Source organism: Siniperca chuatsi, linkage group LG9, assembly GCF_020085105.1.
Source record: "Siniperca chuatsi isolate FFG_IHB_CAS linkage group LG9, ASM2008510v1, whole genome shotgun sequence".
Taxonomy (NCBI): Eukaryota; Metazoa; Chordata; class Actinopteri; order Centrarchiformes; family Sinipercidae; genus Siniperca; species Siniperca chuatsi.
Genome location: NC_058050.1, coordinates 18,637,120 through 18,662,008, shown reverse-complemented (window position 1 = coordinate 18,662,008; position 24,889 = coordinate 18,637,120). Strand labels below are relative to the sequence as shown.

The 24,889-nt window shown below is 41.5% G+C and overlaps 1 protein-coding gene across 4 annotated transcripts in view; it reads right to left on the bottom strand.

The window, feature by feature from the left end:
* Window positions 1-24,889, bottom strand: part of cdkal1 (CDK5 regulatory subunit associated protein 1-like 1) — a 256,133-nt gene that overhangs the window by 27,623 nt on the left and 203,621 nt on the right. The gene's annotated exons all lie outside the window — the stretch shown is intronic.

Sequence of the window (24,889 nt, the reverse complement as noted above, 5' to 3'; positions counted from 1 at the left end):
AGGAATTGTCAAATCTTTGTCCTGTACAAAGCCTCTACAAAGCAGTCTAGGCCAATCATTTCATGTTCGTGCACATACACACCAAGTCGCGTCTTTTTCAAACTCAGCCACCAGCAACAGCTGATGGTACTTTTCTCAGTCGATAAACTCCTGACTCCTTATCTGTCTGTTCATGCACTGCACTCACCTGTCTTTTACAATATGTTCACATATCTTTCTGCCCAATACTTTCAGCCTTTCAGAAGTGTAATGATATCAGGTTTACATTCTAATGTGTAAGAGGAAATAGGTACTTTGACAGCCAGTAGACTGAGTCACTATCTATCTGGCTGCACTCAAGAACGGAAAGTGATGTTAACGGAAACTGCCCCTGAGTTTACAATCTGATACGACTGGCTCCAACAATCTATGATGTCAAATTAGGAATGATGTTTGAATTATTGGTGACCACTTGAAAGTTTGATAAAATGAAAATGACTATGATTAAGAACAATTCATGAGGTCTGGTTGATATCAAATGTTTGAAGTGCTGATTGCACAAGGGTAAATCAAAGAGTACAAAAAGGAGGAAATACTGCAATTAATGGCTTTAAGCTTTGAAAAATGAACTACACTTTGAGAAACAATGGGCTAGAAATTTAAGCGGTAACAGAAAGTAAACAGTGAAAGTGCGAGTCCTTCAGCTTTGACCAGACCCAGACACAAACACTCCTGCCAGTAAGACAAGTGGGCTATAGAGTCATGAAGTGAACTAAAAACCTGAGATAATGCAGTGGGTGTGTGCATGGATTTGTGTGTTTGATAGAGACAGAGAGAGAACATATTAAAACTTGGTGTTTGTTATGACGGTGTAGTCCCTCATTCGTCCAGGAGTGTTCTATCGTAGAAAAGGTGAAAGTGCATTGATATTAAAGAATCTACAACAGAAATCTGCAGTGCTTTCCAGCCACTTTCACTCTGTATAAAATCCCTTAAATGAAAAATACATTCTTGACCTTCTGGGGGCCCTTCAATAACATATACAAGTAGCACAATTTACATTATTGCTACCAGTGTCTTTTTCAAGGCTTTTAATATTTTAGTGAATACAGACTTGAAATATCCCAGGTGTTGTATTGTCATTCTTCAACTACTACTTGTGATCTGAGGAATTTATCAGCAGCCGATCAAATTGTTTTGTCACCTTCCACCTTCCACAAGTTTTGTAGTACATTTAATTAAACATATATGTCCAGAACCTTGAAAGGACAACTTTTATATCTCATTATTCCTCCACAATGTTGGCGCAAATAAGAACCCTGCTTTTACAGAGCAATTGTTGTGGAGTCAAAGTTCAAGGGAAAACAATTTTCTTACTAGTTTTCTACTTCATGGAACTTCAAAGCATTCAGTGAATAGCAATAATCAATCAATCAGCCCAGCTATAATCAGTGTGAAATATTAAACAATTGACAGGTATAAGAAGTTGGGAACATAAGGAGGAGCTGTGGAATATGGCAGAATTCTGACTCTTTCAGACAACATGAAAATAAAGTGTGGGTGGGAAATTTAGAATAGATGAATGACGAACAGAGAGGAGATGCATAATGATGGAGCCACAGAAGAAGATGAATGAGGTACAATATGTACCTTGGTTTAATTCAGCCTTGTTCCTGATGTGTGTGTGTGTGCGCGTGTGTGAGTGAGAAACAGAGTGGGAGAGAGTGAAAGAAAGAGAGAGAAAGAAAGACTGAAGCAAAGAGGAAGGAAAGATATTGGGCAAGGCAGCCAAAATTATAACTTTATTAGCATGACACTTACAGATAAAGACCCACACCACTATACCAAGCATCTCTTAAGGCTAGTTTAATAACAATTACCCTGAAATATGGTTACCCTTACTGTAAATAAGGGTGTGCTGCTGATTCCAAGAAAGCAAGAGTAAGAAGTTAAAAAGGAGAAATGCGAGTAAAGGAATGGAACAGTTTAGCAAGGAGAGACAAGCAAGCAAGTACGCAAAAGACCTACAGTATAGGAGAAACAGGAAGAACAATATGAACCTGTTCACCCCACTTGTGATACAGTAACCAAACATGGCAAACAACAACTTTTAGTGTTAGCCTTACAAGCACTCTGAAATCCTGGCAAAGTACTTACAAGACAGGCTATCCTTAAATTAAACAAAGTACTGCGTTTGGTTGTTTGTTTGGTTTTTATGAATGCTGAGGTCACAAAACTTATTTGGTCAAACAAGGAATTTCAAGTTTCATAGAGAACAGAAGAAAGAATGTCAAACATGTGAAGGTTAGTATAAGACGCACTGCAGCAGCAATGGGCAACTAGAGACATCTCAACTTTTGTTTGCGCAAGCTTTTTTCAGTGTTGGTGCAGGTTCGGTCTTCAATGCCAGCTCTGATAACAAATTCTAAAACATTCTCATGGTACTTCTGCATATGTTGACAAAAACCTCAAAGGGAAACTTCATCCAAAAAGACAATACAATGCATTTTTCTCCAGCGTGTCATATCCATTTATTATTTTCCAGTGTGAAGTTATTCTTCTGTAGGTCAACCTAGTACAGTAGATTTGGCTGCATTTGATTTGTGGCTTTCAGAGTGCCAAAAATGTAACATACAATAATGAAATACCTTCACTGTAATCCACAGACATAGAAGTGAACTACTTCAGTGAATACTATTTTCGACCCAAACCATGTACATACAGCAACTATCTCTAAAACCTTGACTGATTGGTTCATTTTAGATCCAATGTGCTGGAGTACAGAGCCAAAGCAATCAGTTATATGTATATGGTCGGTATATGGTCAATTAGAGGGAAACAGAAAAGTTGTAGCACAGGATGATGAATTGTTACATAAAACTGATTTATGTATTTCTATTTTTACAACATGGACCTGAACATCATAATGCTATGTGACAATGTGCTCTGCTCCTCCTTGACAATATACTTGTGCTGCATCTATGTACACAAACCATACTGTATGTTCAAACAGTTACACAAAAGACACGCACAATCAGACACATACACACTTGATTGCCTCATCAATTTCAGCTAACCAACAGAAAAGACAGTCTAGTCTGCCACCAGTGTGACAGATCTAGTTTGTCGGAGGAGACAGATAGATGTCTCTCTCACACACAATACACACACACAGGCCTGTGACAGTAGCCCGAAGGCTGTTTAGTGTCACAGATGCTAGGATGAATCACATCAAAACAGACATGGCAGAAAACACAGAATGAAAGCTTCAGAAACATCAGTTACTAAAATACATGATATCACACATGGAAACACAATCCCACAAACACCAAAAACACATATACTTGGTCATATGAAAAATTATGCCTTAAAGCAAAACTTATAGAAAGTATTTAGACAGAATAAAATTAAGGAGTTCTAAAGCATAAAATCTGTAGGGGGACCTACAGTAGAATTTGTCACAGTCATTTTGTTAGTTTTAACTCTTCAATATTTTAAGTTATCTTACACCAATTACTATAATGAGTAGAAATATTAACTAGACAAAATTTTAATATTGTTGATACATAGACCCTGAATGCAACATCATCCCAAAGTCTGGCCAAAAAAGAAACAAACAATAAAAAAGGTTTATGTAGGTATGTGTGTGCTTGTGTGTCTGTCTGAGGTGGGTGTGGGGGACAAAGCCCTTGGCATTACAGTGTATATGTGTGAAACTGCAGCATCAATCAGAGCTCAGCTGTGATTGTCAGGCTGATTGTCCATTATGTCCCTGTGGACCTGGAAGCCTTGGTGTGTGTAATCCATGTATGTATGTGAGTGTAGGAGAGAGAGAGAAAGAAGTGCATGTGTAATGCACACATCTATACATCCACATAAATCTACATTGCAGCTAAAACTAATGCCTTGGCAATAGCAGTATGATTATGATTATCACTGGAGGCCACACCTGAAGACACAACAAATCATACATGCATAGGAAGGCCTATCTAGCGAACGTGTCTGCTGATTGCTGTTCAAGGCTAGCCCTCCAGTCGTCCTATTAGAATGAGAGAAATGTATGTATGTGTTTTGATAAGGGAGAAAAAAACACGAGCTACAAGGCCATCCTGGTGGCTCTGTGGGATAAGGCGAGGATCATGTACTCCTAATGCCTGATTGAGGTTAAAAGCCGGCTCATGACGTTTGATGAATGTTCTATCTCTGTCTCCTTGCTTCCTTTTTTCTGACTTTTAGCAATTGCGCAAATCCAAATAAAAATGGTGATAAAAGTGAATCAAAATTTGGTTGGAAAACTGATAAGACCCAGAGAATTGTATGTGCTGCCGAGAGGAGAAGAGAGAGAAAAAAAGCAGCAGTCTGTCAATGTAACAGACTACAACTGCCTTTCCAATACCCTTTTTACACCAAAATTAGAATGTATATGCAGGGTTTTTTAAATGCGGGTAAACCCGCTAAAAACGGGGTTAGTAAGTAGAAAGTAGCATGGAGACCAGTGACAATGTTAGGGTGGTTGCTGTGTGCAGCCCATGGACTGTATAAAAATTTGGTGTAGCCACGGTGTTTCTGGTTTAACAGCACCGTGCCGGGCAGGTGACAGGTGTGTTTACGGTGTTTGTGTGTATGTATGTTGGATATTAATTACTATGTCTAGTTTTTGCACATTTGAGCTCACTAGCAGCCCATCCTCATCTATTCACCCGGTCTTTCCTTACTTTTCCTCCCTATAGCCAATTGTTATAAGAGTAGCTTGGCTCCTTTAAGGAATAGGGCAGTGCGCAGTGAGTGTGTGAGCGAGCGAGAGAGAGAGAGTGACGGTGACTGCACTCAGAGAAGACAGGTATTGGCGATTGGAGCAGAGGGAAAGGTTAGTAGTGAAGTTGTCTACTGTAGGTTACAGTTTGCAGTTACAGTTAGCCTAGCATGCTAATACTACATAAACATATGGATGAGACAATATGTTTACAGACATCCGCAGATAGAAACAGATGAAAGAGTTGCGCCGGAAAAGCGACGAAAATTAGCGTGTCATGTTTCCATCACTCGGTGATGGAATCATGTCACCTGATTGGAGCTGGAGCCGATAAATACCTGTGACTACTGCAGAGTAATTTGACCCGGGAATGAATGCTGCTTGTACCTTTTCGCACTGAAGATAAAAGCCAGATGTTAATGGGTTTTTCGCACAAAAACACACTAGGGCTGAACATGAACAAATGTACACTACCAGTCAAAGTTTGACTACATCAATCACCAGCGGCAGTGGGTGGAAATGTTAGTCGTCTCGTCTGCTTTAATGGCGATAAAATCAGCGCTCTTTACTTCCTCCAGAATGTAATCCTTTAGCATTGCCAGCATGCGTCCAACAGCTTCTTTTGTCCCATCTTTGACATGCCTTTACAAATGGTAAGTTAGCTGTCTTAGGTGCTTCTCCAGCTCACTGTCTAAGGAGGCAACAAAATCCACCAATCCCCAGAAAATGCCAGGTTTGTACGGTTCAGTTGCATCACGCAAGGCCGACTCAAAAGCCACACAAAACTTCACACAATCGATTATTTTGGATAAAATGTGCCTGTTTTTATCCACCTCCTCATCGCAATCCTGTGGTTGTCATCCAGCTGCGTAGCGATGTTCACTCTGCCTAATGTGGCTAACGTCAGCGGGACAGAATTATCCATGTGTACCCTGGTGTTCTCATGTTTCCTTACTTTCTCAGACAGGTGCATCATATCCCTCACTCCTATAACTGTCCGTGCTGGATCTGTCCCCGTAAAAAAGCAAGCAAGAAAGCAAACTAAGGCATAAGCATGACTGCATCCAGCTAGCCAGGCCTTTCTGGTGTAACAGCTACAAGAGAAGCCTCGCATGCACTGCTTCCCTTTCTCACAAGGCTGCTGTCTGATGATTGCAAGGTCAGGTTGATCTGTGCAATAAAATAAACACCCTTTTCAGATTAGATTTGAGGACGCTGATTGGCAAAATTTTATGTCATACGTTCATATCTTTGACTAAACTGCTATTCAGACCTTCCTCCTGTTGGCGATTTCTCTATCATCCCAGAGCTGTTGAGACATGCGGACAGGCAGAGGTGATGTGTAGGAAATGCATAAATGTTGTGCAGATGATCATATTTTACACAGATTACTGGGTGCACTCCATATTTCAAATACACAAACATTGACAATTTGTTTAATTTATTATTAATGTGTTTTTTTTTTTTTTTTTGTCCCCTCCTTGAACCGCCACCTTAACGTGGTGGAGGGGTTTGAGTACCCGAATGACCCTGGGAGCTATGTTGCCTGGGGCTGTATGCCCCTGGTAGGGTCACCCATGGCAAACAGGTCCAGGGTGACGGGTCAGACCAAGAGCGGTTCAGAAGACCCTTATGGACTATTTAAAATCAAGGCCAGTTACGTCGCCCGGATTGGCGCTACCGGGGCCCCACCCTGGAGCCAGGCCTGGGGTGGGTGCCCGACGGCGAGCGCCTGGTGGCCGGGCCTTTCCCCACGGGGCCCGGCCGGGCACAGCCCGAAGGAGCGACGTGGGGCCGTCCTCCCGTGGACCCACCACCCGCAGGAGGATCCGTGAGGGGCCGGTGCAGAGAGATCTGGGCGGCAGTCGAAGGCAGGGGCTTCGGCGACCAGATCTCCGGACACAGAAACTGGCTCTAGGGACATGGAATGTCACTTCGCTGGGGGGGAAGGAGCCTGAGCTTGTGCGGGAGGTTGAGCGTTACCGGCTAGATATAGTCGGCCTCGCCTCCACGCACAGCCTGGGCTCTGGAACCCGTCTCCTCGAGAGGGGCTGGACGCTCCATTTCTCTGGCGTTGCCGGCGGGGAGAGGCGGCGGGCTGGTGTGGGCCTGCTCATAGCCCCACAGCTCAGCCGTCCACGTGTTGGAGTTTACCCCAGTGGGCGAGAGGGTCGCGTCCCTCCGCCTCCGGGTGGGGACAGGTCTCTCACTGTTGTGGCGGCCTCACGGGCCGAACAGCAGTGCAGAGTACCAGGCCTTCTTGGAGTCCCTGGGAGGGGTACTAGACAGTGCACCACCCGGGACTCCGTTGTTCTACTGGGGACTTCAACGCCCACGTGGGCAAACGACAGTGACACCTGGAGAGGGGTAATCGGAAGGAACGGCCCCTGATCTGAACCCGAGCGGTGTTCAGTTGTTGGGACTTCTGTGCTAGTTACAGTTTGTCCATAACTAACACCATGTTCAAGCACAAGGGTGTCCATCAGTGCACGTGGCACCAGGACACCCTTAGGCGGAGGTCGATGATCGACTTTGTTGTCGTATCATCTGACCTCCGCCGCGCGTCTCTTGACACTCGGGTGAAGAGAGGGGCGGAGCTGTCAACCGATCACCACCTGGTGGTGAGTTGGATCCGCTGGCGGGGAGGAAGCCGGACAGACTTGGCAGGCCCAAGCGTATCGTGAGGGTCTGCTGGGAACGTCTGGCGGAGCCCTCTGTCAGCAGGGTCTACAACTCACACCTCCGGGAGAGCTTCTCCCAGATCCCGGGAGGTTGGGGACATTGAGTCCGAGTGGACCATGTTTTCCACCTCCATTGTCGATCGCGGCGGCTCGTAGCTGTGGTCGCAAGGTTTCTGGTGCCTGTCGCGCGGCAATCCCCGAACACGGTGGTGGACGCCGGAAGTAAGGGATGCCGTCAGGCTGAAGAAGGAGTCCTATCGGGCCTTGTTGGCTCGTGGGACTCCCGAGGCAGCTGACAGGTACCGGCAGGCTAAGCGTGCTGCAGCCCGTGCGGTCACAGAGGCAAAAACTCAGGACTGGGAGAGGTTCGGAGAGGCCATGGAGGAGGACTATCGGTCGGCCTCAAAGAAATTCTGGCAAACCGTCCGACGGCTCAGGAGGGGGAAGCAGTGCTTCACCAACACCTTGTACGGTGCGGGTGGAGAGCTGTTGACCTCGACTGGGGATGTTGTCGGACGGTGGAAGGAATACTTTGAGGATCTCCTCAATCCCGCTGTCACGTCTTCCGAAGAGGAAGCGGAGGCTGGGGACCCGGAGGCGGACTCATCCATCACCCTGGCCGAAGTCACTGAGGTTGTTGGCAAGCTCCTTGGTGGCAAGGCTTCGGGGTGGATGAGATCCGTCCTGAGTATCTTAAGTCTCTGGATGTTGTGGGACTGTCTTGGCTGACACGTCTCTGCAACATCGCGTGGCGGTCTGGGACAGTGCCTCTGGACTGGCAGACCGGGGTGGTGGTCCCTCTGTATAAGAAGGGGGACCGGAGGGTGTGTTCCAATCACAGAGGGATCACACTTCTCAGCCTCCCCGGTAAGGTCTATTCCAGGGTACTGGAGAGGAGAATTTGTCCGATAGTCGAACCTCGGATTCAGGAGGAGCAGAGTGGTTTTCGTCCCGGTCGTGGAACACTGGACCAGCTCTATACTCTCCATCGGGTGCTCGAGGGTTCATGGGAGTTTGCCCAACCAGTCCACATGTGCTTTGTGGATCTGGAGAAGGCATTCGACCGTGTGCCCCGGGGCGCTTTGTGGGAGTGCTCTGGGAGTATGGGGTCCGGGGCCTTTGCTAAGGACTGTCCGGTCCCTGTATAACCGGAGCAGGAGCTGTGTTCGCATTGCCGGCAGTAAGTCAGACCTGTTCCCGGTGCATGTTGGACTCCGCCAGGGCTGCCCTTTGTCACCGGTTCTGTTCATAATTTATATGGACAGAATTTCTAGGCGCAGTCAGGGGCCGGAGGGTGTCCGGTTTGGGAACCACAGGATCTCATCTCTGCTGTTTGCAGATGATGTCGTTCTGATGGCTTCTTCAAACCAGGACCTGCAGCATGCACTGGGACGGTTTGCAGCCGAGTGTGAAGCAGCTGGGATGAGAATCAGCTCTTCCAAATCTGAGGCCATGGTTCTTGACCGGAAAAAGGTGGTTTGCTCTCTTCGCGTGGGTGGGGAGTCCCTGCCCCAAGTGGAGGAGTTTAAGTATCTTGGGGTCTTGTTCACGAGTGAGGGACGGATGGAGCGTGAGATTGACAGGCGGATCGGTGCAGCGTCTGCAGTGATGCGGGCGCTGTATCGGACCGTTGTGGTAAAGAAGGAGCTGAGTCGAAAGACAAAGCTCTCGATTTACGGTCAATCTACGCTCCTGCCCTCACCTATGGTCATGAGCTTTGGGTAGTGACCGAAAGGACAAGATCGCGGATACAAGCGGCCGAAATGGGCTTCCTCCGCCGAGTGGCTGGGCGCTCCCTTAGAGATAGGGTGAGGAGCTCAGTCACACGGGGGCTCGAGTAGAGCCGCTGCTCCTCCACGTCGAGAGGAGCCAGCTGAGGTGGCTAGGGCATCTGATCCGGATGCCTCCTGGACGCCTCCTCGGGAGGTGTTCTGGGCATGTCCCACCGGGAGGCGGCCCGGGAAGACCCAGGACACGCTGGAGGGACTATGTCTCTCGGCTGGCCTGGGAACGCCTCGGGATCCCCCCGGAGGAGCTGGAGGAAGTGTCTGGGGCGAAGGAAGTCTGGGAGTCCCTGCTTAGACTGCTGCCCCCGCGACCCGGCCCCGGATAAGCGGAAGAAGATGGATGGATGGATGGATGGATGGATGGATGGATGGGTTTTTTTTGTGGCTAAAGGGCCCAGAGATGGTGGCACTCTAGCGGCCTTTATTGGCCAGCTGCCACTGTCCACAATCCATGTGTTCAGTTGTTGGTGTTAAACTCTGCCACTGTAGTGCAGTCTCCAATCAAACAGTCAGTGAGAATACATGTAGTACTGTGCTGTAGGTAGCATTGCAAAAAGTAGCGTGGAGAGTGTGGAGGTTGGATATTGGATCGACATACAACACATACAACAACTTAACCCTAACCTAACCTTAAAATTTAGGGATGACACATTTAAGTTTTTTCGGATCCCAATCAGAGTCCTTTTAGTCCGGCTGGTAGCTCCTTCAAACTTGTTATATTATTGTTTAAAATTGTTTAGTTTTTTTGGATTTATTGCTGAAACATCATTGAATGATGTCTGATTGGATTTGATTTAAGCCAAAATTGTTCAAATCGACTGGATCAGGAGATTGACTATGGCAAGATGTTGTGGCCTGTAGGCTAGCTCCTTCAAACTCTGCTACATTTTTGTTTTTTGTTATCTTGTTTTTTTCCGGCTTTATTTCTGAGACACGTATTACCTATTCATCAGAAAAGAAAGCCAGGGTTTGGATTGAAGAGCAGGGGACCTTGAGTCGATCCATCCAGCGGGTGCACTGTGATTGCCCTGGGAGGAGAGGAAGAGCAGGGACAGTTTGGACTTAAGGCTGCTCCTGGCTGGACGAAATGGGACTCAGGCTGGCCAAGCAACAGGAAATCTCACACTGTTGTGCCCACATCTTTGCAGAGACCTACTCTAACAACATCCTGGACCATCTTCCGAGCTGAAGGAGCGCAAGACTCTGGCGGGATGAGGGTAGGCGGACTCTGTGTTTACATCGATGGTGTTTGGTGCTCATGCGCAGTTTAAGAGGATGGACACTGTTTCCAGGTGATGAACAATAACCATATTATTATCTTTATTTATATTTGTCATTTTGTCCGGCGAAAGTGATGGTCAGTGCTGGCTAAAAATGAGAAACTGCTAGCTGAACGTTTTGTACACTGCCCTTTGGTAATGATAATTAGCATCCGAGTTTAGCAAATCCATCATTTTGCCAACATCCGTGTCAGTCACTCACCAGTGCGCCCAAATATTATACACATTTTCACACTCTTATTTTCACTCTCATATGGAGCAAAATGCACACACTGTAGAGTTAAAGGAGAACAGGGCTGCAACACTAGCAGGTTGGGATGGACATGTGATGATAATGTCTTTATAAATATTGTCAATGAAGAGGTTGGTACTAAACATAATTCATAATTTTGCTAAATCCTCTAGCATCAACACTGTGTTTGGCAAGTGGTTTGGGAGGATGTAACAGAAATAGAAAACATGAATACAGCAGCTCTGCAATAAATCCTACCTTCACTAAGGCTATAATGTTCAGTTTTTGTTGAAACTGCTTAGAGATGTGTCAATCCAAATTTATGGTCATTTTGGAGTCTGAAGTTTGTGGTGTTGTTGAATTGCATTGCATTGTACTGAGATGTGGTTCTGATATAGGGTTAATAGTGCCCAGTAAAGCTCTTCTTTGCCTGTAAACTGTAAAAAATACAGTAAATGTTTTTCTAAACAGGTTTGCATTTGTTTGTTGCATTTTTCGTTTTTCACATCACTGTAGCATTCTTCTCAACTGAACAAGAAATAAAATGAGTTCAGTCCATTTCAACCAATATCAAGGAAGCCCTTAATAACTATCATTGTATACCACATACTAGGTTGTGTCTACAATTCGATATACTCCTCCCTTTTCCCTCTCTTGTGCATACAAAACACTGACAGGGGGTTGAAGTGTTCTGTGCTGTAAAGTGTTCGCTCTTGGACAGTCAACATTTTGATTCTCTTCATGGGTTAACGATTCTGTGTCAGTGTGTTTTTGTGTATGTGCGTGCATGGCTCAGTATGCTTGTGTCCTCTTCATCTGTCCCACTTATGGTACATTCTGAAGTAGTGCAATGATGGACTGTCAAGTACTCTGCTGTGTTTTTCTCTCTCCGACTCACTCAGGTACCCAAGGACAAGAAAACAGCAGATGAACCAAGGGCATACAGAAAGGAATAAAAATAAGATGGAAGATTTGATTTTCTTTATGCATGTGATTTCTTCTTGCAGTCTCATTATAATCTTTCTTTTTTCCTTTTGTACTTTTGCTACATTAGACAGTAACCACAGGTGAGTGACAGCGAGGTCTGTAGTGAGGGAGGGGACAGACATGAGGAAAAGATTGTAATCTGCATTCAAACACACAAAACAGCAATAAAATGGCCAGGAACATACATACCCTTTCAGTGGAGGTCATCATTTACAATATTAAAGATGAGGTGATTGTGAATTGCTTTATGAACATCTGAAAACTCAATTCTAATGTGCTATTAATTCGCTCCAAAGTTTCTTTCTTCAACATTAAATGAGATTTTTTTATTGATTGAATGTTTTGGGTGTTACTGACTGAAACACTGTTTTGACAATGAACTTTGATACACCACTACTATATCTAGTGATCTGACACTGGAGAACATTTTCTGCTTAGTATAAAAAGAGCAGATTCAAACTTTATTGTTGTCCCAGGAAAACTGTCAGGACAAGTGAAAGAGATACATAAAGAAGTAAACGTGGTGTATTTACTCCATTTACAACAGGAAAAGTAGTAGGAATTCAGACTAGCCACCATGGGCACTCTGTGGTTGGTCTGGCTGTATGGAGCAAAAAGAGAGGACTGAATGAGAAAATGCTGACAGGAGATCTTGATGGAAGGAAACGGACACCGATGAAATGTTAACTTCCTAGGGAGATGAGAGCAGAGAGAAAAGAACTCTGCAAAGCCTTGGGCTAATACTGGTATAGACACAGTACAGTATGGAAAGAACATTGGGTTGGAAAGCGCTGACAGTACAGATCATATGTATATATAAAATCAGAATCAGAAATACTTTATTCATCCACGAGGGGAAACTCTTTCGTTACAGCTGCTCACCATCACGTCAATGCACACTTGAGAATAGAAGTACAAAGCAAATCAAAATATAATACACTATAATACAGGTAAGATAAATTAAGTACAAAGTGGATATAAGTATAAAAGCTAAAAGTACCAAAGTGGATTTAGAGGTTGAAAAGTATGTACGGTATAATACAATGTAATAATATAAGTAATCAGTAATAGTGCAATGAGTACTGTCAAGTTAAGTGTAGCAGACTAACCAGATTATTAGACGGTGGATATTGCACAGCAGTAATAGAAGTATGAATAAATATCAATAAATAGGGAATATTAAACTGAAAACAGAGTATATTGCACAGGAGTATTAAACAGAGAATATTGCACAATATTTCAAGTATTGCAATGATGTTAATGACCCAGTGTCCAGTTTAGTGACTTAAAAAGGTCACATAGCAAAGGAAGCATGAAACCCACAGAATGTAGTTCCCTATAGGGAGACGGCAAGCTTGAGGTGACAAAAATCTTGAATGCTGAAAGGCAAGTCACCCAAAAGGCATTTTGGCCATTCTGGCAAGTTCAGCAAGAAAAGATAGTCACATTATGTGAACTATGTGAATACATGTTTTACCGCCATCCTGTATGGATGTCAGTACCATATACCAAACAAACAGGTAGGGCGACTGAAGAACCTGCTTCATTCTATTTCATATCTCAACCACCTTCCATGATCCCTCTGAGCTAACCCCCTTGATATCTTGCCTATATTTACCATATTAGTCCTGCTTCAATTTCCTCTGACACTTTATTTAATTTACTCTATTTTACATTTTTCTTGGGTTTCTCTCTTTTCTTTTGTTCTGTGCTGTAAATCACATTGGAACTGTGTTGTACGTAAAGTGCTATATAAATAAAGCTGAGTTGAGAGTTGAGCTGAGTTGAGTTTAGAGTAGCATACTACATGTACTTTAGACATGATTTCCCAACTCTCTCAGATTTTATCATTAAAAACAACACCCCTGTCAACAGGTCTGTCCCAATCTGCCTTAAAAATAATTGCCAGCCAGGATGCAACATTGCAATGCATCATAATTATGTAAAGAAATTACTATGAACCCAAAACTAGTTACAAGCGTATATTGTATATTGGATTATTCCACTGCAGATGCACTGCACTTTGATGAAAGTGTTGCATGCACTGGATTCATCTTGTTAATGTAAATAGAACCTAAACGCTTGTTTTTTATTGGTGAATCGAAGCCATCAAAGTATACAGGTGGCAACAGAATATAACTGCAATATTTAAGCAGTTTCATGTCAAGGTTATGAGCCATGCATCTTTATGTAAACTTTTACACGCTCTTTCAGCAACATTAATGTATCATTGATTGACTACACTCTTAAAATAGTACATGGATTGTGAAGGTTGCAGAATAAAAACAGCATGTCGCTAATGTGTTTACGTGACTGATATAGACTGTGAGTGGACAGAAAAAAGCAAAGATGAATGTAGTATGCCTGTTTATTGGCCACAGGGTCAGAAATAGTTGACAAACCAACACTGATGTGTGTGCACTTATTAGCCAATGTATGGACAATGTGTGAGTATAACATGAGCTGAAGGCTGTATGAATCTATTTATGTGTCAGAGAGACAAAGAATGTGACAGGATGGCGGGAAAACATGTATTCACATAATAACCCATGTGCAGACAATGTGCAGATTGGAAACTAGAACCCCAAATGGAAGGTCTTCAGAGGGTGGTCGGGATTCCAATGAAATCATATAAAGAATAACCTACTCTCATGATTATGTAATTTGCTAAAATATCCCACTTTTTCTAGGTTGAGAGGAGAATAATGTATTATGGCTGCTTGGTGGCCACAGGCTCAATGACAGCTGACACAAACCCACTCTGATGTATGCATGCTTACTGGCCAATGTATGGACAAAGTTCAGACTATAGCATGATATGCACTCTTTCGTATGAACGTATGTATGTGTCAAAGAGACAGAGAAGGGGTCTGGACAGTTGGTGAGAATAAACAAACATATTATGGTCTAATCCACATAGAAAGAAAGACAGGGAGAGGCTAATAGGATCAAAAAGAGCTGACATGCACACACGCAGATTCCAAATTAATTAACTTCAGTTTCAAACATGCTCAGACCAGGCATGTTTTTCAAATGGCTTTTCCTTTAATATCATCAGGCATTTGGCCTTACTGTTCAATTTATATTAAGCATACACAGATTGAAAGGATCTGAGAAAACCTACAGTTTGAATTTCTCTTAATAAATCTACTGTACATCTCGTTAACTCTGGCCAAATATCAAGCAAAACTCCATATTTACCATAATACCTTATGCCACTCAGGCTTCTCATCCAATTCAAACACTGAATCTCCATCAATCATCAGAGTCATACAGCAACACCAGGTCCTGCAATAGCGAATCAACCAGCAGGAAGAAATCAACTGCATTATCTCACAGAATCATTTTTTCATCCTTTCCTTTCAGTCTTTCCATCTTTCTCTACATAGATGAAAACAAGAGAGGGAGAACCATTTAAATATGTAAAAAAGTCAAAGAAAAAATCTAAACAGACAAGTCAAAATCCTCATCAGTAAAAGTCAGATTTGCTTCAGCAAGATGAGACTTGAGCAAATGGCTCACAAAGGGGGAATAATTAGCACTTCAATGGTGTTGATTGATTTATTGTGGGGTTACTCCGAGAGCACACACACCTACATACACATTCAGACATAATGAACAATAATCAAAGGGAGCAGGTAGTAATCAGACAGAGCTTTAAGATGCTAGCCTGCTAGCACACAGCTGTGCCATTCAAACCAACAGTCATCAGAGGCGGACAGATAAACAAAAAGCACAATCCCCCAGCATTCACTCAAGACCAGTAAAGCTCACATGTAGCTAAAACCCAAGATACACTCATAGAAGCAATCTTGTTTACTGTTCCTATTAACCCACTTCAAACAACTTAGTATGTTGCAATATGTGTCTATTAATCATTATAGCGAAAGCGTTGTGAGCTCAGACTTTTAATGGTCATTGAGATGTGTAGACTAGCAGCAGTATAAAATAGGTAAAGTGGCTGGTGTATGTATTGATACTTCATATAAGAATCAATATCCTACAGTACTTATGACCATGACATATACAAATGTGAAGAAAGCAATGAATGAGTGTGAATTTCCAGCACAGATACATAATGTACCAAATGCACATCTAACTGCAAGTTGTGTGTGTAGAAGATGCAAGGGGCATGTTGGCAGGCCGAGCCAGCTCTGATTGTGGGCTAATGGCACAAATGCAAATGAGGGGCCGATCTAAATGGCTTTAACATCATTTGAATATGCATTATACCAGCCTGTGTCTCTGTGTGTACACAATTATGAATGTTACTCTGCATGTGTTCATAAATGTGTGTGTGTGTGTGTGTGTGCTGTTTGACTTGATGTGCATTGCCTCTGCCAATGAATTTGCCTCGCTGATTGTGTGTGTGCATTTTTGAGGGGCTGATTTTGCATATAGTAAGCTCTAATCTGCTGTCTACATAAACATGGATCCAGTATGCCAGGCCTATACATGTGTTCCAAATCTGCTGTTTAAATTCTGTGAATGAGAATGGCAAATGGCAAGTAAAGAGGGAATGCTTCATAGAGTGTGTGTTTTTCTGTGTGTGTGCATGTATGCAAATGTATTTGTGTGCAACACAGAAAAAAAGTGATTACTTCAGTGTGTCTCTTGTTACTGTGTGTTTGTGTGGCAGCAGATGCCAGGCTCTTAGGTGACATATGGCTGAGTGGCAGGGCTATCAAACGGCCAGTGTTGTGTGTGTCCATGTGTGTGACAAGCCACACACTTGGACACTTGAGCAGGATTTGAACGTTCATCCAAAATTAGACCCCCTATATTCATCACCTCTGAGAAAAACACACACACACACACACAAGCACCTATGTTTGGCACAGAGGGCTCTGTTAATTTGTACACAGAGCACTCGCTTGGAGCTACTGTACTCATTAACACAAATCCATATACACACACATATACACAGATGTACGAACAAGCATACGAAAAACAAAAACACTTTCCTGAACATTAATACACAGACACTACAAAGATTTGCATGGACAAATTAGTGCACTAAAAACATACTCAAAGTCTAGTGTTTCTGCATGTAGCGATAGTGGTTTGACGACTAGTGAATACAGCACAGAATCTGCATTGAGATAACTGAAGTTACATGGAAAATGAAAGTAATTTCACACATCACATAACTATTTAAAAATATTAGCTGATGTTTGGAACAACAATAAAAATAAAGTCCAAAAAATAAAGTGTCATCATCTGTCATTTTATCCCTGGCTACAAAAGGATGTCAATATATATAACAGCTACACCAAATTTCATTCAACTGGGAACGAATTCTTGATTCATACAATATTTTTGCGTTAGGCTCACTACTGTTTTTAAATGATGTCTTGAATAGCAATGCATGCACTTAATGTAATCATCATCATTATATGTATTTTAGTTCTCATTCTTTTCCCAGAGTGAAAAATCTCACTGCACACTGAAGACGTTTTCAGACTTGTATAAGGCCGATGGAATCTCTATGGATTCAAAGCTACTCTATCTGTGCAGCTGCTGAAAGTAGACAATAACATCACTGAACTGCACTAAGTAGCGGGGCATTATTCAATATGATGCAAAACATAGACTTGTGTACCTCAAAGTATTTTTTTGCATTCCCCTGATACACAGGGACATTTAATGTGTTGGGCCAGTCCATTTATAATAAACTGCCAGTTTAGGGAAACGCTCTACAGATTTTACAGAAAGGAGAGATGTGACAGTTTACATTATGCATTTATTGATCATTACTCTTTTCAAAAGGCTATGCTCCAACAGTATACAGCCACTGACTGCATATGAGCACAGCTGTAGCTGCTCTGGCTGTGGTGGTGCCATGGCTACAGTCACAGTCACAGCAACGGCCAAAGCTATGTCATCCCATAGCTTTAGTCATAATCGCAGCTACAGTCTGTCTCAATCAGCCCCAGCAGCAGTTGCTGAGAGACCTAGGTTAAGTGGCTCCGTTAGCAGCAATGATACAGACTTGCACCTCGCCCTTTTGCGCTGTGGTCACAACCAGCAGTGGTTTACTACATAATACATAATACTATATCATAATAAATCTCAGCCTATTTCTCTATGGATCAGAGGGAATGCAAAACATATTGCAAGGTAACACAAACGTATTGCAAGGTAAAGCAAAAAAATAAATAAATAAATCTCACCATGACCTTTCTGGGGCTCTGTAGACAGACATATCAGGACATGAGGAATATTGTAGGGAATATCCCTGTTGGGCAAGCTATATGAGAGCAGTGGTTAGCAAAAAGTTAATGCTTGAAAGACGCTTGTATTTCAATTTCTCTTCAAAATATATATGGAAACATGCGTGCATGACTGGCTTTCACTGCATATAGTGCTGTTTAAAACAATATCAATGACCTTTTAATGCCCTGAGAGGCTGGTTTTGTGACGTTGTTTGTCTGAACAAATCCCCTTTTGCCTCTACTCACATCTATTCATGGGCACTGGATAAAAACATATCAACTTGCATACTGGCCTGTGGTGAACTTGATACATACACAAGCCTACTGTATGTACCCAATAAACGTCATGCTCTAATGTCAACAGGCATTTACCCATAAACAGGTCAAAGCAAGTGAAAATTACTCCAGACTACATTAGATTAATTAACTAGCCTATGCCCTCCACAAGTCCTTCACACAGTTCGCACATCAATTCGCTCTATACTTGCCAGCAAAGGTTATTCACTCATATATGGTACATTAGATACATAAACAACTTGTGTCCTCAATAAAGGCCTGAGGCCTTTAGTGTTATTTACTCATGAAATAACCTATCATATCACATAATTTTCAAGCAAGCTAGTGCCGCCCCTGAATGACTTTTGACTTTTTCTAAAGCCTGAAAACAAAAAACATGCTAAACGAACACATGCAACACACTATGTGCTCTGTAAGCTGTATACATACAGCTGTATGAGGCCTAGGGTACAATTTTAGTGTAGGCAGTGTTCAAGCCCAAGGGGAAAAATAAACTAAAATAAAAAGGAGCATATACCTGCCATATAATACAAATATAAACTTCTTGCAAACACTCAAACATTTCCCACATTATGTTAAGAAACTGTTTTAACAGTGAAAACAACACAACAATGCAAACAAAAAGACAAATTGAAAGTTTCTAATTTCAATAAAGCAGTGAGTGAAAAAATAGAAAACAAACTTAACTACTAGCAATTTCACTATAGGAATGTAGGGGAAAAAAAAAAATATATATATATATATATATATATATATATATAAGCTATACAGATGTGTAAAAGGTTACACACTTAGAGGACACAGAGTTATCCTATATTTTATACTGTTGTTGCAGATGAGGAATTATATGCACTGGTTGTGTCTTAGCTCAACTTTAGCTTCAGGACTTGTTGTCACTACATGTGTTGTCCTGATGAAAAAACACTCTCTAAACAATGTGATTACAATGTGGCCTTGCAGTGACTTGTACACACACCGCCTCAGAGTACAGCAGTCAAAACGCACTAAATACTCACACACATGCGCATGGAAAGGCATGATTTGTGTCAAAGGCATATCAACCACACGCACAATGATACACACACATACACACTCATACAAAACCAAAACATAGAGGGGTTGAAAAGACACAGATTCAAGAACACACACAAAAAGATGCACATACATCTCCAGATATGCACACACAAAGTAGCTGCAGGGATACTTTGACTTAATTTGTTTATGCTGGAGTTCCTGGAAAAGATTGTACTTAAGGGAGCACATCACTTCTGCATGAGAGGAGATGACTTGAACTGGTCTGCCTCTCTCTATTTCTGTCTCTTCTCTCTTTAGTTTTTATCTTTTGACATTCTCCATCTATGACAATCTTTTACACAGGCTGGCTTCCAACATGAACTGCAGCCTCTGTTGATCTTTCTCCCTTTTATTTTACATCTTTCTATTCTCTGGCCCTCTTGACAAATGAGTCATTACATCTCTGAGGAGGTGCAAGGTCTATAAGAGACACAGGGAGGACAAACACACACACACACACACACACACACACACATCTTAAGCTATACACTGTTTGTATGAATAAAAGTAAATTATATAAAGTGAAGTGAGGCCAAATACCATGGGAATCACCAGCATACAGACAGATTCAGCATTGTTAGAGCTACAACAACACATAGAGATTGTGATTGTGGGTTTGAGAAAACCTGTTAAAGCGAGACATTATCTAATCTGCTATGAAGGCACAAAATGTACTGTATGTGTGTGTTCTAATAAACACTGTGCTACCGTGCTTGAGTCTTCTAAAAGGAAAGCCTTCATCTGACTAGATATTTTTTCCTCCTTTTTACAGTTGCGTAATTATTTATCATCACTGGATGCTGTTCAAAGGAGGGTATAGTCATGTTCTGCATCTCCCTCTACTCCTTTACTCTTCTGGGTAAAACTATGCATAACATGCAATGTATCTGCAGCTTTTTTGAATATATTTTGATGCTATGCAGAACTGAATCAAAGACCAACCTAGACCAAATCAGCCTGTTTCCTGATTGAACATTCCAGATTATTCAATTTCTGAAACAATAAAAGTCCATTTAAAGGAATGAAATTGATATATTGACATGATTCCAAAATGTGTTTACAAAAGCAGATGCATATGAATTTTGATCTGCATTACAAAGTTGGCCACACTAAGTATTGCCAAATGTAAATGCAGCGGCAGAACTGGTTAAAGCTTAGGTTTAACTGTAGTGCATCTGCAGTGCTATTTTTTCCCATTCTTTTCTGTTTCTTTCTGTTACTCCAAATTTTATTTCTAAATTTTTATTCAATCTCTATACCTTTTGTAAATATCATAACATTCAAACTGCCACTTGAAATAAGACAGTACGTTTATGAAAAGAAACACAGCACACACACACACACACACACAGGTGGCCATTAAGCATTTGATCCTCCCTGTTTTCTTTCAACAGAAGCATCATGTCATCAAGTTGTCTGACAAGCCCTCAGGGTACTGTTCTTTCTTTTCAAAGCTGGACTTATTTTAACAATATGACAGACATACATGACTGATAGAGATAAATGATAGAGAAAGAAACTACAAAGAGAGAGAGAGAAACAGACACAGAGATAAACATGTCCAGGTCATTTTAATTTAAAATGGGTGCGTGGGTCTGCTATGCTATATTAAATGACTATGCTAATTAGGTAATGAGAGAATAACCAGAGGGTGGAAAATGTTGAGTGAAGAAACTACTGTCCTGGTCTGAATGACCAGAAAATTCATTCACTTACAGAGAGGGACAGGCCACTGCTTCTCCTCCATGAAGAGACCACAGAAGTTGTGGGAACATTAGTCAATAATTAAAATACAGATTATCTACTTTTTGTGTGATATACTACAACAAATACCTTATCAATGCCACAAAATAAGTGTGATGATAAATTTTAACCCTCTACCACCAATTGCTAAGCCACTGTATGTGTACTGAAACACCACTTTGCAGCTGGTTCACTTCATAACCTTTCTGGTGCATGCATAAAATCAAAACACCAAAAATAAAATAAGACCAGGATACGTGCTACAGTTATTTATTGCAATTACTCTGGCTATAATAGCACTATTAGTGTGCATGAGAACCTACCAAATGAATGACTGTGACCAAGAAACAGACAAATGAAGCAAATGTTCGAGCCTCACCTGCGCCTATTCACCTTTTTATTTGCAGGCATGAAATCCAACCACGGACGAAAAAACTGTTGTAGTCAAAAGAAAGAGAAAATCCCTAATTGTTTTTTGCTGTTTAATGGGCTTAAAGTCCACCCTTTCACTGGCAGGACTTCAAACAACTATAACTCGCTTCAACAAGTCTGGGTTCTCATATATCAACTCAGAGATATGAGCAGCAGTGAAGGGCAAAGAAAGAAAGGAAGGAAGGAAGAAAAAAAGATGAGCAAAGTGAGGACAAGATGAAACAGACAAGAAATGGTAGACTGGTAAAGAAGGGTGACAGAAGTAGAGAGCGTGAGTCTAGGTTTTTAAATCAGCTGAGACAGCAGACAGTCTTCTTATCCAATCACTAAAAATGAACAGGGACCATCAGCTGCACTCACTGGGTTACAGCAAAGTTCAACATCCTAGAAAACTTCAGTGGGGAAAACATCTGAATGCTCTTTAGATTAACCGGCCCATCTGCTTTAGACAACATATATCCTGTGTCTCTTTTCACCACAGTGTGTGTTATTGCAACACACTGTTCTATAGATCTTCAAGACAAGCTGAATTGAATGTTGGACTCCTTGGTGAAAACTTATGATACATAAAGAGTTCCTTTTTAACCACTATCCAGTGGCGCAATTCTACACTATAACTGTGATGCAATTATACACTAACTATAAACTAGCTATAAACAAGCCATCAAATGATTAACAGCCATTTACATAAACCCAACAAATTGTTCTTGCAAAAAGCAATGGACAGTTTTTAACATCTGCATGAAATTCAGTTTGACCTATTTTATGATGTATAATCCAAACATCACATTTGTTTTAGCCTAAAAAAGGTGGGTGAGTGGATTTGAGGTGGGTTCTGCACACTTCTTCCTTATGTCTTATTTGAAAACACACCTAAAAAAAATTTCAGGTTTTTGAGCAGGTAGGGAATTCAGTTTTGACAGGAAACCCTTATTGGTCCCAATAAGACTTACCTTGCTACCCATTTAATCTAAATGTCCTAATGAACAAAAGTTCCAGCTGAATGTCCCCACATTGTAGTTCTATGTTTTCCCCTAGCTGATTTGCCACAGTTTTTCCATCCCTGCCTCACCTAACGATGCCTGTTAATTACAGCTATTTATTAGCCCCAAATAGCCAATTAACAGGCCTTCAGCACAACAAGCAAACACACTAATCTATACGCAACACATTGAGAGATGACTCCACCAAAGATTATGAAGAAAGAGGAGAGGGCCACAGATGTGAATAGGTGTCAAATTTGAAAAGGGTCTTTGTTTTCTTTTCTCCTGTTCGATTCCATAAATATTCAGTTCATTCTTTTTTTCCTGAGGTGTTTGTTTGTGTTCTTTTGTCTCACTTTCTCCTCTTCAATATGTGGAAGCTCTAGCTGTTTTTTCCCCCATTTATCTTTCAGTGATTCTCTTCTTTATTCTCTAAATCTGTCTAGGGTGTTCTAAGAGAGCAGTGAGTAATGATTCTGGTCTGTTCATATCACTCTTACAGCAGTGCTACAGTAGCAAAATGAAATTAACAAAACAGCAGACATCCTTGTGCCGAAAACAAGCTGTTACATTCACAACACTGTACCTAAAGGAAAAAAAAATCTTAACAATTAAAGGGCAGAGGACTAGGTATTTTAAAATTTCCTGATGCTGCTGGTTTGGTAAATAGGGCTGGGGTTTCCTGAACTTACACAGTTCCAGTACATTTCTCTCTTAAATTCAGACAAATTACAAGAATATGAGTCTAGAAACCATCAACCAACCACTGTTTCGAATTGTAATAATGTAAAATGTCTTTTGTTTGAAAATTAAATCCAAAGGACGCAGGGAAATAATTGTCATTGCTAAAAGTTATTAATATGTAGTTAATAGACTAATAATATGTAGTTAATACACAATCATAATCACTCACTTAAACTCATTTACTTGCTTTCTCTCTCACTAAATAATACATTTCTGATTGATTTCCAACAGACATGCCGTTTTGTCATTTTAAGCTCCAGCATGGTTGACTGCAGTTTTATGTTTGCGCCTAAATGTTTTTGTGTACACATAAAGCTGGATTATTGATTAGATGTCAACAGCAGATTTATAGTTCTGCAGTGGTGTTACTGGTGGTACATCTAAACATTTCTGGCTTTTTTGTTTTACACTAACTGACAGATGTAGCTTACTTACTCTGTTTCAGAATGATAACATCTTCATGGCAAATCCTTTGGAACTTGAAACTGATTTGATCAGACCACTGAAGGGTTAAGGTAGCAGAGGGGATAATTTGAAACTGACCAATGTTTTTTCCACCTTAAAGGTCAAGTGTTTAACATTTAGGAGGAGCTATTGGCAGAAATGGAATATAATATTCATAAGTATGTTTTCATTAGTGTATAATCACCTGAAAATAAGAATTGTTGTGTTTTTGTTACCTTAGAATAAGCTGTTTTTATCTACAGAGGGAGTGGGTCCCATTCCACAGAAGCCGCCATGTTGCACCACCAATGTTGCACTGCCATGTTTCTACAGTAGCCCAGAATGGACAAACAAATCACTGGCTCACGATAGGGCCTTTTGCGTTTTTGGCAGGTTTCGCGGCCACCGTAGTTTCTTCTACACGCTTGGAAAGTGAGGGTGAGGCGAGCCGTATTCAAATGGTTGCAAACTGTAATTTCACCGCTAGATGCCACTAAATCATACACACTGGACCTTTAAGAAAGCTACAGCAGCAGCATCTGCCCTACATACACCTGCAGTAAATTGACATTACGTTGAACCACAAATTAGCCTTTAGTGTACGAATCAATTCCACCCCATCAAACATCCAGCAATGGGTTGAAAACAATGATTCAAGATGCTCAGAATATAGAGAAATTTCAGCTATTTATGGATAAAAAGAAAAACTTCATACATTTCTCAAAGTTGTCAGGATGAGATAACCTGGGAATAATCCCTGTCACACAAACACATACAAAGAACATAACAAGGCTAAAAAGCACAATAAACACACTATTTTTACTGCCTTCATTTAAACTCTAAATTCTTTCTTCCTTACACACACACGCACACACACACACACAGTCAGTTGCCTGCAGTGAGTTAATGTATCACTTTCCCCCCCTGCTGTGCCCCAGTTTTTGTAACTCAGCTATAATGAGAATAAAGCCTTTACAGTACTGAGACCACATTTGGCCCTATACACACAGCTCATTTACAGGGCCATTTGTGCAGTGTGTGTGCTTGCTGTCTTAAAACATGTGTGTGTCCTGAATGTAAAGTCACTATCCTCCAAGTCTTGCACTATGTTTACATGCATACAAGAAAACAAAAGTAGGCACCTTAAGGAAGGAAATCAAATTACGTGTTGTACATAACATTTTACTGCAAAACTTATGTTTACACATCAGCTGATCAGTATTTTTTCTAGTTATTTGCACAGTGGTTTTTGTTTGTG